Here is an 8,493-nt window from a genome sequence, read left to right as displayed (position 1 = left end):
GGGGGTGGGGGTACACTGGTGTCTGTTTGTGTTGGGCCCCATGTAGCAAGAACACGGACAGCTCTGAGACTCGGATCCAGGACGTGTCCGACCCCCCCGCCCCCCCACACTGGGGGGGACACGGAGACGGGGTCACCCACAGGGACACAGACAGACAGGGACTTCCTGACGGTAACGGACTCCACCCTGACCCACATCCGAGTGACCCAGAGTGACCCAGAGTGACCCAGAGTGACCCAGAGTGACCCAGCCGGCTCTCGGACAGTGAGCAGGAGGAACGGGGAAGGGAAACCAAACCATTGTCCCCCTCCCTGGAGACCAACACCACATCCTGATTCTGACAACCACCAACAGGCAGCGGGGGACCTGACACCCACCAACAGGCAGCGGGGACCTGACACCCACCAACAGGCAGCGGGGGACCTGACACCCACCAACCGGCAGCGGGGGACCTGACACCCACCAACAGGCAGCGGTCGACCTGACACCCACCAACAGGCAGCGAGGACCTGGCACCCACCAACAGGCAGCGGAGGACCTGACTCTACAGGCAGTGAGGACCTGACACCCACCAACAGCAGCGGAGGACCTGACTCTACAGGCAGCGAGGACCTGACACCCACCAACAGGCAGCAGAGGAAGAGACTCTACAGGCAGCGAGGACCTGACACCCACCAACAGGCAGCAGAGGAAGAGACTCTACAGGCAGCGAGGACCTGACACCCACCAACAGGCAGCGGAGGAAGAGACACTACAGGCAGCGAGGACCTGACACACACCAACAGGCGGCGGGGGACCTGACACCCACCAATAGGCAGCGGTGGACCTGACACCCACCATCAGGCATCACAGGACCTGACACCCACCAACAGGCAGCGGAGGACCTGACACCCACCAACAGGCATCACAGGACCTGACACCCACCAACAGGCAGCGGAGGACCTGACACCCACCAACAGGCAGCGAGGACCTGACACCTAGCAACAGGCAGCACGGGACCTGACACCCACCAACAGGCAGCGGAGGACTTGACACCCAGCAGCAGGTAGCATGGGACCTGACACCAACCAACAGGCAGCGGAGGACCTGACTCTACAGGCAGCAGGGGACCTGACACCCACCAACAGGCATCACAGGACCTGACACCCACCAACAGGCAGTGAGGACCTGACAACCACCAACAGGCAGCGGGGGACCTGACACCCACCAACAGGCAGCGGGGACCTGACACCCACCAACAGGCAGCGGGGACCTGACACCCACCAACAGGCAGCGGGGGACCTGACACCCACCAACCGGCAGCGGGGGACCTGACACCCACCAACAGGCAGCGGTCGACCTGACACCCACCAACAGGCAGCGAGGACCTGGCACCCACCAACAGGCAGCGGAGGACCTGACTCTACAGGCAGTGAGGACCTGACACCCACCAACAGCAGCGGAGGACCTGACTCTACAGGCAGCGAGGACCTGACACCCACCAACAGGCAGCAGAGGAAGAGACTCTACAGGCAGCGAGGACCTGACACCCACCAACAGGCAGCAGAGGAAGAGACTCTACAGGCAGCGAGGACCTGACACCCACCAACAGGCAGCGGAGGAAGAGACACTACAGGCAGCGAGGACCTGACACCCACCAACAGGTAGCACGGGACCTGACACACACCAACAGGCGGCGGGGGACCTGACACCCACCAATAGGCAGCGGTGGACCTGACACCCACCATCAGGCATCACAGGACCTGACACCCACCAACAGGCAGCGGAGGACCTGACACCCACCAACAGGCATCACAGGACCTGACACCCACCAACAGGCAGCGGAGGACCTGACACCCACCAACAGGCAGCGAGGACCTGACACCTAGCAACAGGCAGCACGGGACCTGACACCCACCAACAGGCAGCGGAGGACTTGACACCCAGCAGCAGGTAGCATGGGACCTGACACCAACCAACAGGCAGCGGAGGACCTGACTCTACAGGCAGCAGGGGACCTGACACCCACCAACAGGCATCACAGGACCTGACACCCACCAACAGGCAGTGAGGACCTGACACCCACCAACAGGCAGCAGGGAACTGACACCCACCAACAGGCAGCGAGGACCTAAAACCCACCAACAGGCAGCGGAGGACCTGACACCCACCAACAGGCAGCGGAGGACCTGACACCCAGCGGCAGGTAGCACGGGACCTGACACCCACCAACAGGCAGCGAGGACCTGACACCTAGCAACAGGCAGCACGGGACCTGACACCCACCAACAGGCAGCGGAGGACTTGACACCCAGCAGCAGGTAGCATGGGACCTGACACCAACCAACAGGCAGCGGAGGACCTGACTCTACAGGCAGCAGGGGACCTGACACCCACCAACAGGCATCACAGGACCTGACACCCACCAACAGGCAGTGAGGACCTGACACCCACCAACAGGCAGCAGGGAACTGACACCCACCAACAGGCAGCGAGGACCTAAAACCCACCAACAGGCAGCGGAGGACCTGACACCCACCAACAGGCAGCGGAGGACCTGACACCCAGCGGCAGGTAGCACGGGACCTGACACCCACCAACAGGCAGTGGAGGACCTGACTCTACAGGCAGCAGGGGACCTGACACCCACCAACAGGCAGCGAGGACCTGACACCCAGCAGCAGGTAGCACGGGACCTGACACCCACCAACAGGCAGTGGGGGACCTGACACCCACCAACAGGCAGTGGAGGAACTGACTCCCACCAACAGGTGGCGGGGGACCTGACACCCACCAACAGGCAGCGGGGGACATGACACCCACCAATAGGCAGTGGAGGACCTGACACCCACCAACAGGCAGCGGAGGACCTGACTCTACAGGCAGCAGGGGACCTGACACCCGCCAACAGGCAGCGGAGGACCTGACACCCACCAACAGGCAGCGGAGGACCTGACACCCATCAACAGGCAGCGGAGGACCTGACTCTACAGGCAGCAGGGGACCTGACATCCACCAACAGACAGCGAGGACCTGATATCCAGCAACAGGCAGCACGGGACCTGACACCCACCAACAGGCAGCGGAGGACCTGACTCTACCGGCAGCGAGGGATCTGACTCCCACCAACAGGCAGCAGAGGACCTGACACTCACCAACAGGCAGTGGAGGACCTGACACCCACCAACAGGCAGTGGAGGACCTGACTCACCAACAGGCAGTGGGGGACCTGACACCCACCAACAGGCAGCAAGTGCCTGACACCCACCAACAGGCAGCGGGGGACCTGACACCCACCAACAAGCAGCGGGGGACCTGAAACCCACCAACAGGCAGCGGAGGACCTGACACCCAGCAGCAGGTAGCACGGGACCTGACACCCACCATCGGGCAGCGGAGGACCTGACACCCACCAACAGGCATCACAGGACCTGACACCCACCAACAGGCAGTGAGAACCTTACACCCACCAACAGGCAGCGGGGAACTGACACCCACCAACAGGTAGCCGGGGACCTGACATCCACCAACAGGCAGCGGGGGACCTGACACCCGCCAACAGGCAGCGGAGGACCTGACAACCACCAACAGGCAGTGAGGACCTGACACCCACCAACAGGCATCACAGGACCTGACACCCACCAACAAGCAGCGGAGGACCTGACACCCACCAACAGGCAGCGGAGGACCTGGCTCTACAGGCAGCAGGGGACCTGACACCCACCAATACGCAGCAGAGGACCTGACACCCACCAACAGGCAGCAAGGACCTGACACCTAGCAACAGGCAGCGGAGGACCTGACACCCAGCAGCAGGTAGCACGGGACCTGACACCAACCAACAGGCAGCGGAGGACCTGACTCTACAGGCAGCAGGGGACCTGACACCCACCAACAGGCAGCGGAGGACCTGACTCTACAGGCATCACAGGACCTGACACCCACCAACAGGCAGTGAGGACCTGACACCCACCAATACGCAGCAGAGGACCTGACACCCACCAACAGGCAGCAAGGACCTGACACCCACCAACAGGCAGCGGAGGACCTGACACCCAGCAGCAGGTAGCACGGGACCTGACACCAACCAACAGGCAGCGGAGGACCTGACTCTACAGGCAGCAGGGGACCTGACACCCACCAACAGGCAGCGGAGGACCTGACTCTACAGGCATCACAGGACCTGACACCCACCAACAGGCAGTGAGGACCTGACACCCACCAACCGGCAGCAGGGAACTGACACCCACCAACAGGCAGCGAGGACCTAAAACCCACCAACAGGCAGCGGAGGACCTGACACCCACCAACAGGCAGCGGAGGACCTGACACCCAGCAGCAGGTAGCACGGGACCTGACACCAACCAACAGGCAGCGGAGGACCTGACTTTACAGGCAGCAGGGGACCTGACACCCACCAACAGGCAGCGAGGACCTGACACCCAGCAGCAGGTAGCACGGGACCTGACACCCACCAACGGGCAGCGGAGGACCTGACACCCACCAACAGGCATCACAGGACCTGACACCCACCAACAGGCAGTGAGAACCTTACACCCACCAACAGGCAGCGGGGAACTGACACCCACCAACAGGCAGCGAGGACCTGACACCCACCAACAGGCATCACAGGACCTGACACCCACCAACAGGCAGTGAGGACCTTACACCCACCAACAGGCAGCGGGGAACTGACACCCACCAACAGGCAGCGGGGGACCTGACACCCGCCAACAGGCAGCGGAGGACCTGACAACCACCAACAGGCAGTGAGGACCTGACACACACCAACAGGCATCACAGGACCTGACACCCACCAACAAGCAGCGGAGGACCTGACACCCACCAACAGGCAGCGGAGGACCTGACAACCACCAACAGGCATCACCAGACCTGACACCCACCAACAGGCAGTGAGAACCTTACACCCACCAACAGGCAGCGGGGAACTGACACCCACCAACAGGCAGCGAGGACCTGACACCCACCAACAGGCATCACAGGACCTGACACCCACCAACAGGCAGTGAGAACCTTACACCCACCAACAGGCAGCGGGGAACTGACACCCACCAACAGGCAGCGGGGAACTGACACCCACCAACAGGCAGCGGGGGACCTGACACCCGCCAACAGGCAGCGGGGGACCTGACAACCACCAACAGGCAGTGAGGACCTGACACCCACCAACAGGCATCACAGGACCTGACACCCACCAACAAGCAGCGGAGGACCTGACACCCACCAACAGGCAGCGGAGGACCTGGCTCTACAGGCAGCAGGGGACCTGACACCCACCAATACGCAGCAGAGGACCTGACACCCACCAACAGGCAGCACGGGACCTGACACCCACCAACAGGCAGCGGAGGACCTGACACCCAGCAGCAGGGAGCACGGGACCTGACACCAACCAACAGGCAGCGGAGGACCTGACTCTACAGGCAGCAGGGGACCTGACACCCACCAACAGGCAGCGGAGGACCTGACACCCACCAACAGGCATCACAGGACCTGACACCCACCAACAGGCAGTGAGGACATGACACCCACCAACAGGCAGCGGGGAACTGACACCCACCAACAGGCAGCGAGGACCTAAAACCCACCAACAGGCAGCAGAGGACCTGACACCCACCAACAGGCAGCGGAGGACCTGACACCCAGCGGCAGGTAGCACGGGACCTGACACCCACCAACAGGCAGTGGAGGACCTGACTCTACAGGCAGCAGGGGACCTGACACCCAACAGGCAGTGAGGACCTGACACCCAGCAGCAGGTAGCACGGGACCTGACACCCACCAACAGGCAGCGGGAGACCTGACTACCACCAACAGGCAGTGGAGGAACTGACTCCCACCAACAGGTGGCGGGGGACCTGACACCCACCAACAGGCAGCGGGGGACATGACACCCACCAATAGGCAGTGGAGGACCTGACACCCACCAACAGGCAGCGAGGACCTGACACCTAGCAACAGGCAGCATGGGACCTGACACCCACCAACAGGCAGCGGAGGACCTGACTCTACAGGCAGCAGGGGACCTGACACCCACCAACAGACAGCGAGGACCTGACATCCAGCAACAGGCAGCACGGGACCTGACACCCACCAACAGGCAGCGGAGGACCTGACTCTACCGGCAGCGAGGGATCTGACTCCCACCAACAGGCAGTGGAGGACCTGACACCCACCAACAGGCAGTGGAGGAACTGACTCCCACCAACAGGCAGCAAGGACCTGACACCCACCAACAGGCAGCAAGGACCTGACACCCACCAACAGGCAGCGGGCGACTTGACACCCACCAACAGGCAGTGGAGGACCTGACACCCACCAACAGGCAGTGGAGGAACTGACTCCCACCAACAGGCAGCAAGGACTTGACACCCACCAACAGGCAGCAAGGACCTGACACCCACCAACAGGCAGCGGGGGACCTGACACCCACCAACAGGCAGCGGGGGACCTGACACCCACCAACAGGCAGCAGAGGACCTGACACCCACCAACAGGCATCACAGGACCTGACACCCACCAACAGGCAGTGAGGACCTGACACCCACCAACAGGCAGCGGGGAACTGACACCCACCAACAGGCAGCGAGGACCTAAAACCCACCAACAGGCAGCGGAGGACCTGACACCCACCAACAGGCAGCGGAGGACCTGACACCCAGCGGCAGGTAGCACGGGACCTGACACCCACCAACAGGCAGTGGAGGACCTGACTCTACAGGCAGCAGGGGACCTGACACCCAACAGGCAGTGAGGACCTGACACCCAGCAGCAGGTAGCACGGGACCTGACACCCACCAACAGGCAGCGGGAGACCTGACTACCACCAACAGGCAGTGGAGGAACTGACTCCCACCAACAGGTGGCGGGGAACCTGACACCCACCAACAGGCAGCGGGGGACATGACACCCACCAATAGGCAGTGGAGGACCTGACACCCACCAACAGGCAGCGAGGACCTGACACCTAGCAACAGGCAGCATGGGACCTGACACCCACCAACAGGCAGCGGAGGACCTGACTCTACAGGCAGCAGGGGACCTGACATCCACCAACAGACAGCGAGGACCTGACATCCAGCAACAGGCAGCACGGGACCTGACACCCACCAACAGGCAGCGGAGGACCTGACTCTACCGGCAGCGAGGGATCTGACTCCCACCAACAGGCAGTGGAGGACCTGACACCCACCAACAGGCAGTGGAGGAACTGACTCCCACCAACAGGCAGCAAGGACCTGACACCCACCAACAGGCAGCAAGGACCTGACACCCACCAACAGGCAGCGGGGGACTTGACTCCCACCAACAGGCAGTGGAGGACCTGACACCCACCAACAGGCAGTGGAGGAACTGACTCCCACCAACAGGCAGCAAGGACTTGACACCCACCAACAGGCAGCAAGGACCTGACACCCACCAACAGGCAGCGGGGGACCTGACACCCAACAACAGGCAGCGGAACACCTGACACTCACCAATAAGCAGCGAGGACCTGACACCCACCAACAGGCAGCGAGGAACTGACACCTAGCAACAGGCAGCATGGGACCTGACACCCACCAACAGGCAGCGGAGGACCTGACACCCACCAACAGGCAGCGGGGGACCTGAAACCCACCAACAGGCAGCGAGGACCTGACACCCAGCAGCAGGTAGCACGGGACCTGACACCAACCAACAGGCAGCGGAGGACCTGACTTTACAGGCAGCAGGGGACCTGACACCCACCAACAGGCATCACAGGACCTGACACCCACCAACAGGCAGTGAGGACCTGACACCCACCAACAGGCAGCGGGGAACTGACACCCACCAACAGGCAGCGAGGACCTGACACCCACCAACAGGCTTCACAGGACCTGACACCCACCAACAGGCAGTGAGGACCTTACACCCACCAACAGGCAGCAGGGAACTGACACCCGCCAACAGGCAGCCGGGGACCTGACACCCACCAACAGGCAGCGGGGGACCTGACACCCGCCAACAGGCAGCGGAGGACCTGACAACCACCAACAGGCAGTGATGACCTGACACCCACCAACAGGCAGAGGAGGACCTGACACCCACCAACAAGCAGCGGAGGACCTGACACCCACCAACAGGCAGCGAGGACCTGACACCCACCAACAGGCAGTGGGGACCTAACACCCACCAACAGGCAGCGGGGGACCTGACTCCCACCATCAGGCAGTGAGGACCTGACTCCCACCAACAGGCAGTGGGGGACCTGACACCCACCAACAGGCATCGGGGTCCTGACACCCACCAACCAGCAGCGGGGGACCTGAAACCCACCAACAGACAGCGAGGACCTGACACCCAGCAGCAGGTAGCACGGACCTGACACCCACCAACAGGCAGCGGAGGACCTGACTCTACAGGCAGCAGGGGACCTGACTCCCACCAACAGGCAGCGAGGAACTGACACCCGCCAACAGGCATCACAGGACCTGACACCCACCAACAGGCAGTGAGGACCTGACACCC

The sequence above is a fragment of the Hemiscyllium ocellatum genome, chromosome 3, assembly GCF_020745735.1.
Source record: "Hemiscyllium ocellatum isolate sHemOce1 chromosome 3, sHemOce1.pat.X.cur, whole genome shotgun sequence".
Taxonomy (NCBI): Eukaryota; Metazoa; Chordata; class Chondrichthyes; order Orectolobiformes; family Hemiscylliidae; genus Hemiscyllium; species Hemiscyllium ocellatum.
This window is presented reverse-complemented; position numbering follows the sequence as displayed.